The following is a 23,862-nucleotide window of genomic DNA, read 5'->3' on the forward strand; positions in this document are numbered from 1 at the left end:
AATGGGAGGAGGGGAGCTGAGGGATAGAAAAGTACTGGGTATTAAGTCAGAACGGGGGAAAATCTCTCCAAGCCTTCTTCCTTCTCTCCCCCATAAGGAGGCCTCAGCAGAAGCACCTGAACAGGACCTGGCAAGAAGGCTCCAGATAGAGACTTCTGAATGAAGGCCCCTAGGGCTAGGAAGGCTAGTATGTTTAAGAGCGAGGCGCACTGGGGCTCTGGGCCAGTCTTGACTGCAACTCTCCGCAAGAGGGTATGACACACTGGCTTGGGCACCAAGTCTTAAGCATGGGTAGGTGGGGGGCAGGGTGGAGGTTGGTAGTTTTCCCTAAGAAGTCTGCCTGGTAAAGCCTTTATAATTGCCTATGGTAGGGCCGGGCGGCGAAATCACAACCAGGTTTCTTAGGTGAGGAGCCAGACTCCTCAGCAACATGTTGTCAGGGCCTTCAGGAAGGGGCCCTGGTACCACACAGAGCTGACCTGCCAGGAAAGCCAGTATTTCTGAAGCAACATTTGGTGTCCTGAATGAAGGAACCAACCAGCATACGTTATCACCACTGCCACTACTGTTGTCATCACAATAGCCTCCGACACCCAGGGACCTGGAGACTGTTACAGGAAAACCACCTTTCTCCACAACCTCTCTTTCCACAAAACAACCCACTAAAGGAAGATGAAGATGGAATGAGCAGGAACAAGGTGACGACGTTTTGGAATATAGGTGAGGTTCAGTGGGGCGGAGCCCAGAGCCCACAACCAAGACAAAATTCTTGAGGATTCTTTGGTACAAAATGGTGGTTTATTAAAGCAAAGATAGTGCCCATTTTTGGGGGGCAGAAAGAGCTGCTGCCCTGGGGTGGTGAGGGGCGGCTGATTATACACTTTGAGGTTAGGGAAGTAAGGAGAAGGGAGAGTTTGAAAGAACTTTCACGTATTAAAGAAGACATACAGGATGTGGGAGGCTTTGCTATTTGTCAAGTTAAGGCTGTTTTTCCTTTTACTAAGGCATTAACAGTAAGACAGTTGGGAGCTTCCTGGAGGTATGTCACACTCCTCCTATCACCCATCTTTGTCAATGAGCTTTAGGTTTAGAAGAAATTCAACTTTATTTACATTTCCCTCTGTCTGGGCCTCTCACAATTTTACAGAGGGGAGGGCAATGTTAGGGCTTCAGGGACTGAGTAATGGGTTTCTGGAAGTTAGGCTATTGATAAGAAAGCTTCTTCCTTGCACATCACTAGGACATTTATAAACTGAGGGAGACTGCAGTCTTGCAGGATTGTGATCTTTATAAGTTAACTATTTGTTTTTCCTTTAGGGCAGCCAGGAGTGCCTGAGGAATGTCATACATGGGCCGCGGGGGGGGGGGGGTAGCGCAGGGAGGTGTCCTCAGCTAGCCTTCTGTTCCCTCATCAAAGGTGTGAGATGAGGCTTCTAGTTTTTAAATATTACAATTTTCAGCATTTAATGAGCACCCATGTTTGTCTCTGAAGAACAGAAAAAGGCAGGAGACCACTCTTACCCATGAAGAAACTAGAAACCTAGATTTTCTGAAGACATTCATCACTCGAGCATCTGTGGTCTTAGCCTGTCTTCATAGTGGTACCGTAGAATGCAGCTGCCACCCACTTAGGACTCCTATCCTCTCTCAACACTGCCGATACAGTTTCCAATTCTTCTCCCACTATCAGGCAGAGTCATTTCTAAACCTGATAACCAAGTGAGTCATGGTGCCCAAGAAGATAAAGCACCTTCCGCTGTGCACCAGAAATCATATTCTTAATACAATCAGGACCATCAGTGGTATTTTCTCCTGTAAGGCAGCATTATTATTATATACACGGCCCCAAGAATAATTAAGTAACTGGAGACAGGTTTCTGTTACAATAATTATGGGAAGTAAAGACCTCTGACAGAAGGAACCCCACTGAAATCTTTAATAAAGTCTGAGGAGATCTATTTGTCATGCAAAGAAACACTGAGTTAAGACAAATACTGGCTTAAGAGTAGAAAGAACAGCAACAGTCCCCACCTTCATTATCCCAGCCTCTCCCCTCACTAATCACTTAACCTTTTACGCCTTTGCTAAAACCTCATTAGTGAAAAGGAGACCTGCCTAGTAAGCGTAATGGTAAGGCTTTAATGGACTTTAGAGATCATTTCCATCTAGGACTCAAAGCACTGAAATGCAAATTCTTTCTATTTGAATATTTGAAAGCATTAATTAAGCATTTTTAATGGGGTTCAATTGTGAGGATAAAATAAAGTTCTCCAGGGGAATCTGAATTTCAACTAATATTAAAGTCAAGGGTGTTTAAATGGGGAAAAAGTATTCTGGTAACATGAATTTTGGTTAGCCAAATTAGTTTTATAACAAAACAATTTTTAATCTGTTTCATTAGCTTTGAAACTTTGGAAAATGTCTTCACCCACTTTAGGAAGTTACTTCCTAAAACTAATTTTCTACTGCCTTTAGAAATACTGCTTTTTTGGCTTTGTTCTTTTCTTAGCAAATTTTGGATTTGTTTGACTTGTTTTTTTGTCAGGACAGAAAAAAAAGACTAGAGGGGTGTCTTGAAAGGGAAATATCTTTCAGTGGTGGCAACAGATAAAATGAAGCATATTTAAAATGTTAAGAGTTTATCAGAGCACAAATCTATTTGAATTGTGCAGCTGTGAAACCACAGTGGTTAGGAGTACTCCAATGACAGAAGCCTGGCCGGAGACCTTTCTAGAGAAAAAGCAGCAGCAGAGCAAAGAAATGATTGACTATCGTTTTAAGACTCATTGGCTGTTGGCGAGTGGGTTGTCCTTGAGTTTCCAATCTGACACCTTGAGGCATTAAAAGGCACTAAAAGCTTAGGTTTTGGTTTCCGTACCATCAGAGCAACATCAGACTAACAGCCTTCCTCTTTAATTACATTTAGTAGGAAACACATTTCAGTCTAGAATAAAATTGGATTTCTCTTGGTGAAAAGAGAATAGATAGCAGGTATTTACTCAGTAGTCTCTCCGGTAAGATATTTTGATAGAGAAGCACAAGGCTCACCAGGTGAAAAACCCGCATGTTTCCTCTGATGAGGATTATGTTCTCCCACCTCCTCACCTACCTAGTACCCCTTTATTCTTGATTTACTACCCAGGTTTCACTTCCTCTGAGGAACTTCCCAGATGCCCCAAGACAAGGTCAAAGGCTCCATCCAAGTGCTTCCTAAGCACTGTACCTCCACCAACCTTTCATTCTTATTTTGCATTTACCTACTTGTTTCTTCCCCTAGAACGTGTATTCTGCCTATAGAGACTGTATTGTGCTAAACACTGTTCTATGGCACTAGCACCCTGGCTAGGACAGAATAAAACAATACCGAATTTATGAGTGTACCCAGAGTCAACCATTGCATCAGTTGGTGATGGGATAGGCTTCAGGTGGAAAGATCATAGACTGGCACCAAACTAGTTGATATCAGTAGGAAGGGAATCCTAAGACAACCCACAGGACAATTTCCCAACGTTCCTATACGCACCCTGCAAAGTCTGGATTTCACTGATCTGGACATGAAGAGTGGACATAAGATCACAGGGATGTAGGACGGAGAACATTTTAGTTGGCATTCACTGGTCATTTTAATATACATCACCCCTAATCCCTTTCCCCCTGTCAAGGAGATCTCAAATCGCCAAACCACTCAGGATAGGAAATGTATACCTATACTAAGCTTCAATTCCATATACCCCTTCTCTATCACAAGCATGCTTGCCTTGGACATGGTGATGGACTCAGACCAATAAAGCATCTGGAGGCTCAATGTCTGGGCAATTTTCAACTCTTGCAAAAGTGAGCATTCTAGATGTTCCCATCTTGGTCCCATTCTGAGGCAAACTTTTTAAATTCAATCACAAGGAAGCTGAGTCAAATGTAGATAGAAATATGGTTTTTAGTGAGAGTTTGAACTTTGCCTAAAACTTCACTAGAAGCTAGCATCTGCCCCTGCATCAGAGTAAAACCTTCTGACACTTGAGAAGCTAAGTGTGTCACTTCTCAAAAGGCATCGCAGGACAGTGCACAAACCCTTTAGAAGAGGCAACACACTGCATCGCCAAGAGTTTAATGTATATCTTTTTCTTCTGTTAGCCCTCCGGTTGCAGCCATGTCTTGTCATATAGGATAGTGCCTGGCCCATGATGACTGACTACTCTATAAATCTTTGCAGAATTAACAAATGAATAAGAGCTGCAATGGAGTTCTACTATGTATTTGAGTATTATTTTATTCCAGATACATTTAAGTAATCTGGTTTTTTTCCTCATTATATTTTAAAAGGTAATTAGATGTCAACCTTTTTTAATTTTTCTGAAAGTTTTACAAGGAAACTGTGTGCAGGATATAAATTTATTGGAAGTGACTCCCACACTGGATATACTCAGCTTGATTCTACAGATGGAAGGAAGTGAACATGGAGACTAAAATTCCTAAAAACCAAGCTAATTTTTTTTTCAAATTGGTCATGATTCCTTAATTTCCTCTAGAGGCAAAGTCTGCTGTGAGCATTCCCTATGGACATGCATCATTGGAAAATTAAAAAGCATATTTAAATGCAACATTCTGCTATGAAAATGTTGGCAATGCCCCAGACTTGACTATGTGTGCTATGGTAAAGAATTCTCAATAATTCCCTTCTTGGATAAAATTAGGGCATTAGCAGAGAAGTAAACTCCCTCACACAAGTTCCCATTTTTCACCATAAATGTGTTCCTAGAAATCATGTTGAGAAGCAAAAAGATTGAAAATAGATTTTCTGCTTTTATATAGTTTAAGTTTAAAACTGCAGTCACCCATTCAGGTAAGTAATATTTATACCCTGGTTAGGTAGAATATTGACTGGGACTCTCTTCTAGAACTGAGAGAGAATAAAACAATGGATCTCTAACACAGGCTGTGTCTCTCAGTAACCAATGTGGTAGAAAATCAAATTCAAAGTAAGAAACCTATGGGATATATGACCATTTCCCTTTTCAGAACCTAGGAAGATAAGACTATCTGCTCTTGTCATTTTTTTTTTCTTGCTTTACCTAAATTCAACTTTAGAATATTAATATTGAATACCAGGTGGTCACTAGCATTCATTTGGAACTACCAATACTGGCATATTTAGTGCTGGCCTGACATCCTAGACCCTGGGGTATTGGCCTGTATGGCTACAACCAGGGAACACACATTCACCTGGTAACATCATCTTAAATTGCAGCCATCACCCAAGATAAGGAAGGCAACATTTCAAAGCCTAATTCAGCAATTCGGATCTACAAATAGAGGCAAACATTAGCTATTAAAAACAGTGGCTTATACAAAACTTCTATCTCTAAAATCCTCCAACTCCTGTCATCCTGGGGTATTTTAATAATAGTTTAACCCAGTTGTTACGTAAATGAGCCAAATAATTCAGTTCAGCCAGATCTATTTACTTCAGCAGGTAGTTACTGATATCCTAACGTTGTATATACAGCACATTAGCGGATTCTTTTAGGACCTTAAAAAATGTTTGCTTTAATACTTGTGCTCAAAAAGTTTATGCTTTTTTTTTATTAAGTTCAGTTAGCCACTGAGTAGTACCTCATTAATTTTGATGTAGTGTTCAATAATTCATTAGTTACGTGTTATACCCAGTGCTCATCACAACACGTGCCCTCTCCAATACTCATTACCATGGGACCCCTTCCTCCCACCCTCTTCCGCTCTGAAACCCTCAGTTTGTTTCTGATGATCAATAGTTTCTCATAGTTCATCTCCCTCTCTGATTTCTCCCCCTTCAGAGTTCCCTCCCTTCCCCTATGGTCCTCTGTGCTATAATTTATGTTCCACATGTGAGTGAAACCATATGATAATTGTCTTTCTCTGCTTGACTTACTTCACTCAACATAATACCCTCTAGTTCCATCCATGTCAATGTAAATGGTGGCTATAAAAAGTTTACACTTCATGTGTAAAACTGGTGATTCACAGACTTGTACCCCTGGGGCTAATAACACATTATATGTTAATTAAAAAATAGAAATTTTTTTTTAAAGTTTTAAAAAAGTTTACACTTCAATATCAAAAATTATATAGCGATGACTCAGAGTTATTAGACAAGGAATTCAAAGTACCAGTTATAAATACATTCAATAATTTGAAGAAAATTCGTCATAAGGAATGAAAATATGTGGAAAATAAACAGAAAAATGAGGGGCACCTGGATGGCTCAGTGGGTTAAAGCCTCTGCCTTCAGCTCAGGTCATGAACCCAGGGTCCTGGGATTGAGCCTGAGCCCCTCATGGCATTAGGCTCTCTGCTCAGCAGGGAGACTGCTTCCCTTCCTCTCTCTCTGCCTGCCTCTCTGTCTACTTGTGATTTCTCTGTCAAATAAATAAATAAAATCTTTAAAAAAAAAACCAGAAAAATGAACACAAATAACCAAATCAGAATTTTAGAGCTAAAAGTATAATACCAGAGATGAAAAATTTACCAGAAAAGTTTAACAGATTGGAGACAAAAAAATATTTGGATAAATAATGGCCAGGAATTTTCCAAATTTGGCGAAAATACAAACTTAGATCCTTTATGTCCAGTGAACCAAAACAGAAATAAATTCAAAGAAAATCAGAGTCAAATACTGGAAGCCAGAGATGAAGAGGGAATCTTTAAAGAAGCCAGAGAACACACATGTGTTCATAGAAGAAAAATACATGTATGAATGATGGCTTATGTCCTATAAGTAATGGAAATGACAGAAGCCAAAAGACAACCAAAAGAAAAATTATCAGCACAGAAATCTATTGACAGAGAATATATTTTAAAATGAAAGAATAATAAAGACAACAAAAAACAAACTCACTGACAAATTATATTGACTTAAATGCCATAGGAAGTTATTCAGGCTGAAAGAAATCAATGTACAGAACCTCAGATCTACAAGAAGGACTGAAGAACATCAGAAATGCAAGTAAGTGGGTAAACATAAAATATTATACTTTATTTTACTGATTTTAAAGCTTTGAATGTTTACAGAAACTGTTACCACATTGTACTGTAAGGTTTAGATGTGTACGTAATATACACGGCAGCAGCACAAAGGACAGGGTAGAAGCTCAAATGGGCTGTACTACTGAATATTCACATTCCCTCTACGTAGTTTGTGATGAGTTGGGGATATATGCTCCTAGAGCAGCCGAGAAAAGGAAATCCAAAAAGGTGTAACTGAGAAGCCGATAGAAGTATTATAGGTTGAAATTTGTCCCTCTTAAAAATCCCATGTTAAAATTCTAATCCTCAGGACCTCATTTGGAGGTAGGGTCTTTAGGGCTATAATCAAGTTAAAAGGAGACTGAAATGGCCCTAAATCCAACAGAATTGGTATTCTTATAAAAGGCGAAATTCAGAGATAGCATTGGGTACAGGAAGAAAGTGGTATCAAATGGAGATGGCCATCGATAAGCATTTATAGAACACATCAAAGACAGGCATGTTATAGAAACTGAAGAGCTGATTTTATATGAAAATTCAAAGGACACAGAGTAGCTCCAACAGTCTTGGAAGAACAAAACTGAAGGATTTCCATCACATGATTTTAAATCTTTGCATAAAACTACAGTAATCAGGTTGATACTGTCCTAATAACAGGCAAATAGACCAAGGGAAACTAATAAGCACAGAAATAGACCAATTCTTAATAGGGTCAGTTCATTACCCACAAAGACAACAATGTTACTAAATAACTTAGAGAAAAGAAGGTATTTCTAATAAAACGATGCTATAATAATGAAATATCCACATAAAAAATAAACTAAACTCTATTACACAAATAAGAATTATTTTGAAATGGACCATAAACCTAATTACAAAAGTGAAAATAGTAAAGCTTTTAGAATAAAGCACAGAACACAATTTGTGGGCCAGAGTTAGGCAAACATTTCTTAAACAAGTAACAAAGCAATAATCATAAAGGAAAAAAATTGATACTTTAGACTCATCAAAATGAAAAGTGTCTGCTCATCAAAAGGCACCATTAAAAAAATGAATAGGTAAGGCTCAGAATGGAAGAACATGGTAGCAAAACAGTATTTCTGACAAGAAATTTACTTTCAGAAAACACAAATAACTCCTACAGTTCAATAACCAAAGGCAAACCTGTAAAAATGAAGGAAACTAGAACAGACACTTCACAATGAAAGATAGATAAACTCTCGAAAAGCCCCTAAAAAAGGACTTGAAATCCTTAACCCTCATAAAACGCAAATCGAAACAAGGAGGAAACAGCAATATGCACTCAAATGACGGCGGAAAGACGGACAAGACCACATGTTAGGGAGACGGGGCAGCCAAAACGCGCACGCGCTGCAGGCGGAAATGCGAAATTGTAGGGCCGCTTGCAGGAACAGCTTAACGGTTCCTTACGAAGTTCAACAGCTACCATCGCTATTCATTCAAGCGAATAAAAACCCAGGTCTGAAAAGACTGCTTCGGAATGGTAAACCATGGTGGGTCTGCAAACTGGGCTGCGAGGACGGAGGGCAAGGAGGGAAGGCGGAAAGAGGCCACCTAAGGGACACGGGACCGGTTGAACAAGCAACAGAACTTACCCTCTACACCTGTCCCCGCACCAAAAGGAGATCTTTTCACACCAAAAGGAGATCCCGGTACCACATGCCAGCATTGTACAAGTTTAGAGAGCAGCTTTGCCTGGATTCGGCCAAAAATTCCACACATTCTAAGATCAAGGGAAGGGCTGAGAAACCCCTCCCAACTGCCTGGATCTAGCTTGGGTCTATGCGTCTCAATGACCTCCTAAAACTGCATGGACACAAATTGTGGTTCTTTATAAAAGGGATCCAATTCACCAATAAAAAGAAATGTATTACTGATGCATGTAACATGCACAAATTACCCAGGTGTTATTACTGAGCAAAAACAAAAACATAAACATTAAAAAAAAAAAAAACCTAGACGCTGAAGAGCTCACAGATATTAGAATTCTATTTATATGAAGTTCTAGAACGAGCAAGACTAATTTATGGTAGGGGGAAAAAAGAAAAAAAAAACAAACAAACAGAAAAAGGGTCCCTCTGGGAACATGGTCACAGACAAGGAGTTTTCTGGAATGACAGATAAGTTCTATCTCTCAATGGGGCTGGTTATGTACTTGGAAAAATTCAGTTGCACATGTATGATTTGTACATTTCACTGTCCATGGAGTTTAAGGAAAGCTAGGAGCAAAAATACTGGAAGTAAAACACAACTTCATAGAAAAAGTGTATACACATGCCCAATACACATGCCCAAAATGCAATAAATTTAATTCTAAGATCACTGTATTATAATCACTGTCTTAATTCATATAATACACTAGCAAATTTCTAATTTGGTTCTCTATTTAACATTAAGCAACACTAAGGTAGTCTGTCAAGAAAATGCAACATGATGGCTTTGTCCCAAGTCAAAGATATCGAAATAAGGTGATAAAATTTTCTCAAATTTAGTTTATTCTCCAATACATTTTAAAATATATATACTTGCTTTTAACAGCTTGCTGGGATGTGCTAACAAATATCACAATAAAGCCAGACTCCAGCAAATATTAATGGGAATAATTAGAAGTGTGACTTCTAAAGTCTAGATCAGTTTGCTGGAGATTTTTGTATAATAAAGACACCTATCAGCATACTACAACTAAGAGAATCCTATTGTATACTTACAAAGGTGCTAATTGCTACATTAGAATTAACATAGTAACATTCCTGGTGTTAACAATGGAACCTCCAAAGAGTCCCTCTAGGACGCCAAGTTTGAGATCCACAGTCACTGACACTCTGAAAGGTTAAAGGGTATTCATTGATTTCTACAGAAAAGACAATCTTGAAAAGGTTGGAGCTTTGTTGCCCCTTAAAGATGAAATCCCAAAAGCTAAGACTAGGGAAATTCTAGTGGAGACTATGTAGCATTGAGATGAAGAGCCCAGACTTTGGTGTGACATTAGCTCCAACCCTGGCACTGGTACTTTTCTATAAGGACCTTGAACATATTTATAAAACTAAGTCTATATTCTCCATTCATAAAACAAAAAACCCCTTTTCAGTGTTGTAAGGAGAGAAGATGTGGATAACACCTGCCCATAAAAGGGATCGAAATCAGCAGTTACATTAAATGAGCAAATCACTGAGGGATACTTTCAAGTGATCAATTTGCTTTTTCAAAGAGATTTTTCTGGAAATGAAAGGGAGATAAGATTCTTTAGCCTCATATATATGATGAGAGGAGTCATTTAGAAAAAACATCGGAAATAAGGGTAAGGAATCAAATTTAGATAAGTGCCTAAAGACAAGTTTAAATATTTATGACAAAAGATTCCATGTCATTTTGGAGAAATATATATCTTTTCATATGTGTATGAGAATACATATGTAAGTACATACAGTGTTGGAATAAATTCTAGATATTTACAGATGTGTAGTCACTATACTAAGATATTCAAGGCAACAATTTATTCCAATTATATCTTGCTAATTTGCCAAGAAAAATGACTATTTGTCCAACCTGGTACTTCCCAAGAGAGGTCTAACTTGGCTGCAGTTTTTGAAATTGGTTTTATTATTCTGTTGATTGTATGCTCCTGGACTTCAGCGTTAAAGGTGTCTGTTCACAAACACATCACAACATGAGAAAAACCCAGAGACAGTAACCTAATAGGTTTTCACACATTTACCTATTATCTCAAGAAATAGCATCTGCTTCAATTATGCTAATTGAAATCATTCTGTAACTCATAAGGGAGTCTGGTATACTATTTTTTGCATATTGAAAATAAAAACATAGAAAATTATGCTAATTTCAAACAAATTTACACCCAATGTTTCTCAATTATGAAAAAGAGCAGCTAGCTAGTTGGCTTGTCTAATGATACAGGCAATATCTTACTCGCTTGGTATTATTTTTTTAACAATCTCAGTCTAGGAAAATGATGGGAAGACTCCCTAGAAAACAGCCATTAGGTTATTGTTATACACAACGCATCCTGAAATGGTAAAATAACCTAAGTTATCTATTAATAGGATGACCTACTTCTACATGACCAAACAACTGCTTGACCTGGTTCTACATGTTTCCAACCGTCTTCCAATTTGCTATTTCCTTCTTCCTCTTTTTCCTACATGTCTAGTCAAGTCAAAGGCTTGAAGACACTCTCCTTTGCCTTAGGAAACAGGTCAGAAATGTTAACACGCACCAGCCCTTTCTCAGTGTTACAGTTAATATACATGTGGGTCTTTTGAGCCACATCAAACATGAATTACCAAACCATGGATGTCATTACAGATTTCACATTCCTTGTGCAGACACTCATGGCCCTCAGAAATAGCAGGAAAACTTATATGCCTAAAAGAGGTTTTGCCTTAAAGGAAGAGCTTTTTGCATTTCATGCAACAGGGTCTCCAGACACTTTGAGTTTAAGTGAGTTCAATTATTGAGTCCTAGCTCCAGGGAGCTCCTTGGCCCCAATAATGGGTTTCCTCAGGCTGCCTTATACCCCAACCCCCAGTGTAGTCCCTTTGCTCAAAATTAGAGAATTTTGTTGTTGTATAAAATCACTGACAGTCTTGAGCAAAAACAAATAAATTCAAGAAGCATTCCTGGGATAAAAGAAGTCAGCCTTAAAGAACTGGGATGATTCCACACTGCCTCAGGGTAAAAGTCAAGTTCATTTCAATATAAGAAGTTCTTTCTGTTTTAGTAGCCCTCTACCTTTGCAAGGGTCAACTCAGGTTTCCCGTTTTCTCACACCGGATTCCAGACAAGCTGAACAACTTTGGCTTCTTTTAAAGTAGGATCCCCTCTCCTGGTTCTGCATTCGTTCCACTATTTTCTGACACCCCACAACATATACCTTCCCCCCGGCTTTACTGAATTCCTGTCCACCGTCAAGACCTCAGCTTAGTTACATTTTTTTCCAAAGAATCCTTCCCTGATGCTCCCAGATTCTCCTTAAATGACTTTCTTCAGCACTGCCTTAGCACCGTCCAATCCTTTAAGAAGAAATGAGGTTTTAGGATGGGAATAAGAGAACAGAAAATATTGCCTGTCTACTGCAAAAATGAAATAGAAATCTTATCCCCCATGGGCTGAATTCATTCTGAATAAGTTGAGTCTGGCCTACAGAGTTTAAAAACTGGGTGATGTAACACCATGTGTCAACTCTCCTCAAAAAAAAATTAATAATAAACACATTTTTTAAAAATGGGTGATAATCAAGATTTCTGGCTTCTCTATAGAAGAGATCAGAGTATCTACCAACAATATTCTTATCTTTCAACATGGCAAAAATTAACGAGGGTTGGGGAGCATATGCCCTCTGAGAGCATAAAATGGGCTCCAATTCACAATCCCCACCACTCACTAGCCACAGCCTGGCATGCTGGCCTTCTGACAAAGGATTGACCGCTAGACCCCCACTGAGTGTGTGAACTTCAACTCTGGAGAGATGGAGGTAGAGACTGCAAAGATCATGTCCATGTTCATGTTGGTAATGAGAGGCCAAAGGGAGACAGAAAACCAGTTGTGTTGGGAGATTCAAAACTTAGGAGGAGGAATGTGGGGAGAGATACATCTCCAGCTTTTTTGCCTCGATACCTCTAGTTCAGCTAACTTGCATAGGGCTTTGGCACCACCCACCAGGAAGCTAAAGCAGGACAGTCAACAGGATGCATTCAGTTAAAACTCCTGGGCTCTCTGCTCAGCGGGGAGCCTGTTTCCCTCTCTCTCTCTGCCTACTTGTGATCTCTCTCTGTCAAATAAATAAATAAAATCTTTAAAACAAAAACAAAAACAAAAACAAAAAACACTCTGCATATCTAGGGAATCTAGCACCTGGATACAGGTAGCTCCCGGGCCGCAGTGTGCTGGAGCCATGTTTCTAGGGCAAAAGCCAGCATTCAGCAATTTGCTTCAGATGCTATATTTTGAGGCCTCACATGGCCCTGGCCAACAAAATGGGTGGCACATTTATTCTCCGAGCAACAAGGAAAGCATGGGCCCAGTGAGGAAATCCAAAAGGAGTCCATGAGCGATTTCTGTACTTCATCATAGAATTCTGTTCCTTTCAAACGCTAAGGTATTCTTTAGGGTATGATCTCATCTCTGGAGACTAATGAAATATATTATTTCTAGGAGATGCAAATTTTACTTCAGTGTTATGAGAAAATAGGGACACTTTAGACCATAAAATGTGCATTTTATGCTTTAGGGAGAAAGACTTTTAAACATGCCCTGCCATCCAAAAAATAAATAGCTTCATAAAACTGCCCTCGAGAAGATGAAAAGGTTGTAACTGTAAGAACAAAATCTTCTGAGACACTAAATGGACTGCAAAATGCAATTATTGACCATAATATTATGTTCTCCATGATACTTAGAGACCTTCTAGAATATCCCTTCCTATACAGGTGAACACAGATGCTACCATATTGCACTGGTTGCCTGTTGCTGTAAGAAACTTCAGGGCGTGGAACAAAATAAGTTTATTATCTTGCATCTCTGGAAGTCAGATGTCCTAAAATCAAGGTGTTTACAGGGTTGCATTCCTTTTGGAAAATCCCTTCCCTTCCTTTTTTTAATGTCCTAGAGGAAAACACCTTAGTTCATCATGGACCCCTTCCTCCAAGTACAAAGCTCATGATACAGCATCATCCCATCACTCTAGGACTTCCATACCCTTGCCTTCCTCTTACTGACCCTTGTGATTACATTGACCCACCCAGATAATCCAAAATAATTTCTCTAACTCAAGCTCTTAATCTAACCTCATTCCAGAGTCCCTTTTACTGTGTAAGTTAACATATTCATAGGTTCTGGGGATCAGAATGTGGACCTGTCAGGGAAGTGGGTTTCATAATTTGGCCTACAAGGCACATGGATTGGAGATGTGAGCTACAAACCATGACAGCAGGGAGGGTCATGGGAATAAAGAGGGTAATGGGAGTAAAAAGGTGCATTTAGGAAGCTCAGTCACATAAGGAGGAACACTCTATGTGTTCTTGTTTCCTATCTTCAATCTACTAATGTGTGTTTGAAATCCTTGCTCTTAGAAGCATTTTTATTTGAACTTTGTAGACATAAGTAAGATTCTTTTTAAAAAGAATGGATAAATATTTAGTGAGCATTGTACTGAGCTCTGACCAGCATACACTCATTAAATATTTATTTTAAATATGAAAACACAGAGCTGTTGTCAAAGAAAAGACAGGGACAGTATTTAATATGTTATGTGGCTAAATGAGAACATTACCCTGTAATCCCCGATGAGAGACCAGGACCTTCAGTTATAATTAAGATAGGGAGGAGTGCGTGAGGGGGTGGGAAACAAGAGTAATAATACATACTAATTGCTTACTATGTTCCCTATGGATTCCTACAATCAGCCTTATTTGAAAGATAAGCAAATAGAGATACAGGAAAAGTAACGGATTCCACACTTCAAGTCTAGGAAGTGAGGGCTGAGGTTTGAAGCCAAGAGTTCTCCATGCAGAGCCAGAGGTTAGAAAGGCCTCGAAATTTTTCTTAACTGTTTTAGGGTGATCCATTTCAGGGCAGAGCTAGAGAATATATAGTGGAGGTTTCTTTATGCAGATCAAGATATACGGTTTGTACTAGTGCTCTCCGAGTTAACCCAAAAACCCCAAAGAGAAATATTTGATTTGAGAAGCAGTTCCAATTTGTGACGGACTATACATGGATTTAAAAAAGATACTGACACTTGGGGAGCCTGGGTGGCTCAGTGGGTTAAAACCTCTGCCTTCGGCTCAGTCCATGATCCCAGGGTCCTAGGATAGAGCCCTACATCGGGCTCTCTGCTCAGCAGGGAGCCTGCTTTCTCCTCTCTCTCTGCCTGCCTCTCTGCCCACTTGTGATTTCCGTCTGTCAAATAAATAAATTAAAATCTTAAAAAAAAAAAAAAGATACTGACACGGAAGGAAGAAGGAGAACGGTCACAAGCACATTAAAAAAAAAAAAAAAGGTAAAACAACTATTTTCTGGGAGAAAATTCATCTAAGGAATGCTTTTCACTAAAAACATTTCTTCTGGGGTGCCTGGGTGGCTCAGTCAGTTAAGCATCCAACTCTTGATTTCGGCTCAGTCATGATCTCAGGGTTTTGAGACTGGACCCCCACATCGGGCATCATGCTGGCTGTGGAAGTAGCTTAAGATTCTCTGTCTCCATCTCCGTAAAAATTAAGAAAAATAAAATAAAACATCTGTTTCAAGTTTCCACCCTCCCCTCAAAGATTCCACGACCAAGACATTCTACATCTTCTTGAACCTGAAGGTAAAAGCCCCTCCAGGCTCAAGAAAAGGATGTGTTAGGTGAACAAATATCAGGACTTGACCCAGAACTCTTTGGGCTCCTGTGGTGGCTGAACATTTCCATGTCTCGCCTTCTACACTAACTTTGCTACTTGAGACCATGCACCTGAAGCCACTGTCATGTTAATCTCCTGAAAGAATATGGTGTTGTTTGCTATGGGGGCGGAAGGAACTCCTTCAGAAATTTAAGATTAAAATTGGAATTTTGTGGTTGGTTACAGACTGCTTCACCCCTTTTACCCCAAAGAGAAAAAATGGATACAAATCTTGACTTGCCATTTACCATCTCCATAAATTACTTAATCTCTGAGCCCCCGTTTCCTCTGTAAGGCCTGGGAAAAGTGGATTATAGTTATTTTGGGCAATATTGCTAGAAAAATTAAAATAAACAATTATGCAAAGCCTGGGCTCATAGCTGTTAGGTTACCCTCCCTACTCTCATTGTTTGTAGCTCACAACTCCAATTCGTGTGCCTTGAAGGCAGAATTATGAACCCCACTTCCCTGATGGGTCCACATTCTAATTCCCAGAACCTAGGAATCCCTTTTACCACACACACACACACACACACACACACACACACAGGTCAAGAAATGGAGGAGGGCACTCACTACTCCAAAAGACTTGAATCACAATAGCAGAACTTACCCAACAAAATCAACATAAGAAATCATGCAGCATTTCTTATGTTACAGACCTAGAGGAAGACAGCATTTGGGACTGGGAAATGTTTCAGACCAACCTTCCCTTTTCTTATGGAGGAAATGGAAATCTGAGAGAGGGAACAACAACAACAACAACAAAAATGGGTCCAAGATTGTTGAGGATAGTCCCTTCTGGGGTTAGAAGTCAGACCACAGATACCCGGACATGGTCCCACCTTAATAAAGACAGCTTAGCAACAACGGTGGTAATAACTATTATTTGGGGGGATTTTCAATGTGCTAGACTCTTGAAAAGCATTAGGTCATTTGTATTCCCCAAGTCCCTGAGAGATCGGGTTTTATTAGCACCCCTACTTTACACGTGAAGAAACTACCACATAGAAAGCCACAGTATCTTTGAGGCTGGGTGCATAGTGCATGGCAAGCGAGTTTGGAAGCCAAACTGAGGCAGCCAGCTGAACCCTGACCTCATCCGGGCCTTATGCTAACAGTCTGTAACACACACACACACACACACACACACACACACACACCATTAATAATAGGTCACTTGCAGTTACTCCTTTTTTTAATTTTTATTTTCAAATGTAGCTCCATCAGGACCTTCTATTTCCTTCCTCTTAATTCTTGTCTCCTTGTAATTTTATCTAAGCCTGTAAAACAAGAACCTCCCACTGTCTAACCACTATTTTTTAATTAGCATGAGTAGCAAACCAAATTATAATGCATCAGTACTTTTTCATGGCAGTTTAGCCTCTTTAAAATCTCTAAACTGTTAATTTTTTTTTTAAGCACAGCACTTAGGACAGTTACCAAATCCATGTCAGGGAATAAATCTTTGCAAGTTTTACAATTGATATGCTACTAGAAAATCAAAGGCTTTGGGGCAGATCCTGAACCACAGGTACTTTTCCTAGAGAAAAAATTTCCAATCTTAAAGGTCTAGATCTTTTGAGTCAGATTTATCAGAACAGGAAAGAAACCGCTATGAGCGTAGGCTTTGCATAATCATTTACTTTAATTTTTCCAACAATATTGCCCAAAATAACTATGATCCACATTTCCCAGGCAATACAGAGGAAATGGAGGCTCAGAGATGAAGTAATTTGCCAAGATGGTAAATGGCAAGCAGAGATTTGTATCCATTTTTTGTCCGACCCGAAGGCTCATTCCACTCTAACACAGCACACCCAGGAGGAAACACATTTCCGTTTGGATGTTGTTGTTCTTCCCCATTCAAAGCAGAGTGGACAGTGCCGGGTGCACATTTAGTGAGTGTGCATAAATCCTGCTACTCCCACATCAGCTCCCAGAGCAACAGGTTAACTCTGAGGAGTTTAAAAGGTGGTAGAGGTGGGAAGAGGCAGAGGTCATTCTTGGAATGCCTAAAAGCCTTTAATGTAAGGCAGTTTGACACATAAACCTCAGAGCTAAGAACATCTTTATTTTTAAGAGCAAGAAAGCAGGTGTGCATGTGTGGGGTGGTGACGGGGGTGCAGAGGAAGAAGGAGAGCAAGAATCCCAAGCAGGCTCCATGTCCAGTACAGAGCCTGGCCTGGATCTCACTCCCCTGAAATCATGATCAGAGCCAAAATCAAGAGATAGACACTTCGCTGACTGAACTACCCAGGAGCCCAGAACCTTTGTATTCCATAAAGGCACTTATAAAAGGTCATTTTTAAGATGTCAGTTTCCTGTTTGTCAGCTCCTCAGATGAACATTTATCAGTAGTGACACGACAATGAACTTTCTCTTCACCCAGGCTTCCTCGCCCTCCTGGTGCCCCAGAAAGTATAAAGGTGACACAGACCCACTATTTTTCTGAAAAGCACTTAGAATAGCTTTCGTTTGCGTTTTCAAGAACTCCATGAATTACTTATTATAGACTTTCTAAGTTATTCTGGAGGCTTAAAGACTTTCAATTTCCTCACATCTTTATGGCAAAGGAATTCCAGAATGATAAAAAGGTATCATAAAGCTAAGTATATTTGAAATTATATTTGTTTAAGAAAAACAATTCCCGTGAGGGGTTTTAACTGGAGATTTTGTCCTTCGGGTATATGCAGCCACAGTTAATAAGTATGTAAATCAGCTACAGAGACCATTATTTCTGTATCCTCAAACCCTGAAAAATGTCCCCATGGAGGCAGACATTTCTTGCTGACGATGAAATGACAAAGGACATGAATAATCCCAGTTATTTGCCGGCGCCCCCTTAGGGATCCATGTACACTCGTGTCTTCAGCCTCCAGCTGCCCCTCCAACGGGGTAGGAACTGCGGGTTCACCTGCACTTTGAAATGGTGCAGCTCTAGCCCCACGTGTCAAAACCTCTCGGAGGCTACACCTGACCAGCACCTCCCACCTCTGGGCTCTTACATCTCTGGAAGAGCAAATGTAAAGGCACATTCCAGCTGTTAAGATACATACTTGCCTCAACAGTTCTATACTAGTAACTTCTGCCAAGGAAATGTTTAGCGAGGAATACATTCAGGGACAAGGTCCCTTGTCTGTTACAAGGTTGATCCTCTGAGAGTTATTTTTAATGCCCAACAATAGGGGATTGCTTAGTCATTTAAAATGACACTGTAGATGTCCATGGCATAAGGTCAGAAAAAACAGGTGACCATAAATACACTTTAATCCTGTTTTTACATATGTACACACACCCATGCACCAACGGACACACACCTCAGTACACAGTGGGGGTATAGGTATATTCATTTTCCTTTTTCTTTGTGTTTTCTATTGCCTTCTACACGAACAACATAGCAGTGTTTATAACCAAATCTTAATTGTTCTTAGTTCGTGTGTACAAGATGTGGGAAGTAGCCCAGGAACAAGAATGAAACGAGAGGGTGCATAAAGTTCTTCGCCTCTTTCAGGTGATTCTCAAATGTCACCTACATGCTGGCCTCCCTGGTCCTGTCTAAAATTGGAACCCCCACCCTTGATGTGCCATATCCCTCGCCCGCCATGTTTTAGCTTCATAGCACTCTTTGCTACGCCATCCAACAGGTCATCTTTTAATTTCTTACTCAGTTTTTGTCTTCTCTCGCCATAAAGCAGCAGTTCCTTGAGGGCAAGGAGTTGGTTTTGTTCACTGCTGCGTGGCTGGTGGTCCCTCGCACAATGGATGCTTGCTTACTAGTGGTACGATGCCGACTGTCCAGGAATAGCTCAGACCACACCAAAAGTCAACCAAGTTAGATTCTCCCAAGTACTCAGCTTGTAAAAAAATGCTTAAAGCAACAAAATAGGGGAGTTGGAGGGCGGGGAGTTTGACTACATTCAGAGCAAGAAGATGTGGATTTGGCAAGTCTACCGAGGAAGATGGCGCATGGGTATATGATGAGGAACTTAGTTCAGCTTCTTGTTACGTAGCTTCTCTTTGAAGCAAGGACAGAGAGAAAACGTACAAGTACCACTGAAAATAAGGCCACTCCATTCTCAGATAAGTAGGATATAAATGTCCTTTGGTTGCCCTGTAGGCATCTGGCCCAGACGATGACCACTGTCTCTGGGAGTCCATCCCTCTGCTTTAGGCACCGCTCAACACCCTGGGCTACCTTGTGGTAACAGCACGATTCATTGTAGTTAATGACTGCACATTTAGAAAGTCAGATCTTTGAGTCTAAGCACTGTATTCTACTTACTGTGGAAGCCTCAGAGCCCCCTTCTCGTACAAAAAGTCCTCAATAGATACAGGGTTTACTAATTGCTAAACCATAAGCTAGGGTACGAAGAAAATTTGCAAATTAGCTTATTGATCCACACTGAGGGAACTTTAAATATCAGAGGATTAGAAAAGTAACAAAAGATAGAGAACAGACTGCCTGATTTTACAAAAGTAGAACAAATATTTGGCAACTCGCTCACTGATGAGTTTTGTTGCTGATCGCAGGCCAAATTTTATACTGAAAAACTGAACAGAGACTTCAAGAGGACCTCAGAAAATAAGTTATGATAGGGGCACCTGGGTAGCTCAGTCAGTTAAACATTGGCCTTCGGCTCAGGTTGTGATCCCAGGGTCCTGGGATTGAGCCCTACATCAGGATCTCTGCAGCAGGGAGCCTGCTTCTCCTTCTCCTGCTTTCCCTGCTCAGGCTCTCTGTCTCTGTCAAATAAATAAATAAAATGTTTAAAAAAAAAAAAGTTATGATCAACAGGAGCCATCCTGAGTTCACCTAGAAATACTGTTGCCTGGCCCTCTGCAGTTTCTTCTTGGCTACAATTAGTCAACATCTTAGAAAACGACCAGGAACTTTTGATTTCTGCAAAAGCCATCAAACAATAGCTTATATAATATCTATGTTCACAGTGTCCCGCATATAACAGATACTTGATAAAAGTCAATTGGGCAAATGCTTGCAAGAGTATTAACCGAATCATTTCCTTCTAACATTTTTTGGGTGTGATTTTTCCCCCCCTTCTCCTAAACCATGCTCCTCTATCTTAGGACATCCATTTCTGACCACCATCTAGGGGTCAGATCCACTAACCCTTTGTTGAAAAAAATCATCCCAAGTGTACCATATTACTTTAGTTACAGAATTTGAGAATTTCTTCACATTAATTATTGGGCAATATGGAAGCCCAAGATCATCCATCACTTTAGCCTTGGAGAAGACTTAGGTTAACGAAAGCAACGCTGTAGATGCTAGAGGTCAAGATGGATACCTTTGTCTTTCCTTGGTTTTTCTCTTCCACCCTTTCAGAATCAGACCCCAGCTGCACTCCTTTTACCCTTTTATCCTGGTAGCTACATAGAAAGGATATACAGCTAATAAACTGACTATACTCAGATGTGGAGGGCTGAATGTTTCATCACCATGGGACTTTTAAAGAAAGAGGATAGAGGACGGTTATTTCCATGTATCCCTAACACACAGGCACAGACAACAACACATACTCAAGCTCAGATTCAATCCCCCCCACTGATACATATGGATGCTCTGGAAATAGGTCGACACAAAACTATGTATGCATGTGTGTTCATGCCTATACACCCACACACACCACTCACACTCATGAGGTTATACAGGAGGCCCTGCATGAATTGAATTCCTTCTCTCTTGTATATGTGTGCTTGAGTAGAAAAGCCTTCTAAGGGGAGGTAGGAGGCTTGGATTCTTGCACTGGCTTTTCTTGCTGGCAGGTTGTGTCATTCTGAGCAACTCCCTTTCCTCCCCACACTGTAGTTTCTTTATAAATTGAAAGGGATTTAGCACAGGACATCAAGTCTTCAGAAAACTGTAGGAAGGGCTGAAGAAGTGGGCTCTAGGCCAGTCTCTTGAAAGGACTCCAGAATAGCAGAGCACCACGCCCCTGAGGCAGCCGCTACCACCTCTGAGGCCACCGTTAGGGTTCTGCTGGCCTATGTTTGAGGCCCCCCACCAACTGGACGGCAGTCTGTGGATATCCCACACTGGAGAACACACACCCTGACCAGCAATCCAGAGGTGAGAGTCAGGTCAACAAGTTGCCCCTATACCCACTAACGTTTGACAGCTAGAAGACTAGAAAGTGAATACTGGAATGTACTGTTGGAACAAATCACCTTCTTCTTGGCTAGCGGAGCACCTGGAGGCACGGGTAAGAGGCCACATCCTCAATTATCCCTTCAAATCTCATGCAAATACAACTGATCAGGAAAATTTAGGTCCAGCCCAGAGCCTCCATTGCAAGGAAATCTTGCAATCTTGAGGATACAATTTTAGCTTTCTAGCTTCTGTGGGACAGATGAGCACATGGAGATTAAGACCACATGGTGAAGGCCAAGAAACAGTATCTAGCACTGCTATGTTCTGAAAGGGCAAGACGGTATTTCAGAAGCCAGGGAGTCCCTATCATTGGAGATGTGCAAACAGGACCCAGGAATGCTGTAGAGGAGACAGATTTTGACCAGTAATTTGCAGACCTTGCTGCCTATTTTAATCCACTGGTCCCCAATTCCAAATATCCTGGCTCAGTCTGTGGTTAGTCCCAGGAATTTTTTTTTTTTTTTTTAAATTCTTCCCAAATGATTGCGAGGCATGCCTGGACTTAGGAACCACTTGAGTACAACATTCAAGATCATTTCCAGTCTTGCATATTTATGCGTTCTTAACTCTAGACCTGTAGAACTACACAGTCCTATAGGCCATGTTTCTAGTACAAGGTGGCAAATGTTACCTTCAGGTGAACACAGAATCTCAAGAGACTGCAGGCTATAAAATGGTACATTACTGTGTTACCTAATTCGAAAGGAATCTGGTCATCAACTATTTTGTGGTAATAAAAATTCGTGCCCTCTAACTGAAGGCCAACTGTCATATGAAGCACTCTCTACCATAGAATGGGGAAAAGAATGCAGAGTGGTGCAGTCTTGAAGGCATTTTAAGATTTCCGTGACACACAGACATGGACCCTCCATGCACACAGCAGACACACACACACATACACAGACCCACACAGACCCAGACACACACACACACACACACACACACACAGAGGCACAGACCCAGAACCACCCCCCCCACACAGGCACAGACCCAGACACACCCACACACACCAAGACAACCAAGACACACACACACACACACACACAGACAAGAGAAACAGACCCATCCATATACCCACAGAGGCCCTCATAGAGAGAAACACACACACACACACAAAGAATATTAGCTCATCTTTGTGTCTAGAGATTTATCCTCTGCACAAACACCAAACCCATTGTTTTTAATGTACTTGCCCTTGAAGGGTTGGTAAATGTTTGGCTGAGCAGAATGGCAAATACAGACAGGTTCTACCACTTGTATTATAATCAGTGACTCAAAAATGATTATTCTATCCAACTTACAGCTCAAAATCCAAATTTGTTACACTTTGCTAAATGTCCAGGGTTTTGCTGGGGCAGCAGGTCCTGGTGTAGAAGACACAAACATGAACACCTGGGGTATATCCCATACACCAGAGTGATTTCTCTGAAATTTCAATATAGGTAGAAAATACACAACTTGGTTCCATATTGGGGACCACGTATATAAACTACAATGTTAGAGGTACCCAGAAATAGAAAAGTTGGCTTTGGCCTCAATGAAGGCTCATAACAAATTTGGACAGAAAAATAAGATGGGCTTACAGTTGCATTTTGCAACTCAACTCACTAAGAAAATTAGCCAAAACTAAGTTTTATACTCTGAAGGCCAAATATACTTCCTCCAAAGGGGAAAAAACAGAACAAAGCAAAAACAAAACCTTGGTTTATCAGTGTTTGGTGCTGGATAATACCAAGCTATACACACTGAAATTTAGATGTAGAAGCACATCTAGTCTACTCATCAGGCTACTGATTTTTATCTAGTTTCTCCAATGTGGTGAGAATAATGGAATGGCCTCCCAAATATCCCCCCACACTAATCCCTGAAACCTTTAAGGGAATAGATTCTCCTACATGGCAGAGACTCTCTGAAGGGGTAACAGAGGACAACAAGCCTGAGTTGGGGAAATTATCCTGGATTATCTGGTGGGCGCCGTCTTTTCACAGGAGTCATTAAATGCCCAGCTTCCCCTGGCTGAAGAAAGAAGTCACATGAACAGGCCTACATCAGCCCCGCTAGCTGTAGAGGAAAGACTCCAAGCCAAGAATACAGATCACCTCGAAAAAACTGGAAAGGCAAAGAAAAGGAATTCTCCAGAAAGGAATACCATCTGGCCAGCATCTTGATTTTAGTTGCATGACCTCTGCATTGGACTTCCGTCCTACAGAATGGTAAGATAATGCCTTTGGGTTACTGAGCCACTAAGACTGTAGGAATTTATTAGAGCAA

This window comes from Neovison vison, chromosome 2 (assembly GCF_020171115.1).
Source record: "Neovison vison isolate M4711 chromosome 2, ASM_NN_V1, whole genome shotgun sequence".
Taxonomy (NCBI): domain Eukaryota; kingdom Metazoa; phylum Chordata; class Mammalia; order Carnivora; family Mustelidae; genus Neogale; species Neogale vison.